We start from the raw sequence: 615 nt of genomic DNA, 5'->3' as shown, positions 1-615 counted from the left end.
TTGCAAAGGAAATGAGTTTTTCTTCTCCCACCAGCCAGTATACAGGAGATAAACATGCTGAATGCTATGTTATTAAGTACACAAAAGACAGGGAGGACGTAAATGTTTCCATAGTAACATCTCCTCGCACAGTGTAGACTGTCTGTATAGGATGCTCTCAGGGACTGTCGGGGGGGGGAAGTACTCGTGGGCCTCTGTAGCAGGGGAGCAAGGTGTGGGGGCAGTACGTTCTGCTGGGGCCAGGAGGGTAACCAGCAAAAGTAACGGGGATGGAGATGTTTGCTCTTTCCGGGAGTACTGGGAAAGCTGCAGCCAGGGAGACAGGCTGGCAGACACTGCATCAGGAGGGCACACGACCCCCATGGTGGCACTGGGCAGGCGGCTTTGGGCCCACACTGAGCCTCAGTGCCCCGGAGAAGGGGCAGATGGGCTTTTGGCTGGCCCGGGGCTCTGCTGGGATGGCTGGGGAGGAGGGTGCATTGCCTGCTTTGCAGAAGGATGAGTGTGAGGGCAAGTCCCCAAGGGGATTCTTGTGATAATTTCTGTCCTTTGAACCTTCCATGAGAAGAGACAGGAAGCCTTACCCCGCACTTTAATGAGCAAAGCATTTCCAGA

Source organism: Pygoscelis adeliae, unplaced genomic scaffold, assembly GCF_000699105.1.
Source record: "Pygoscelis adeliae isolate BGI_AS28 unplaced genomic scaffold, ASM69910v1 Scaffold60, whole genome shotgun sequence".
In the NCBI taxonomy this organism is placed as follows: domain Eukaryota; kingdom Metazoa; phylum Chordata; class Aves; order Sphenisciformes; family Spheniscidae; genus Pygoscelis; species Pygoscelis adeliae.
This window is presented reverse-complemented; position numbering follows the sequence as displayed.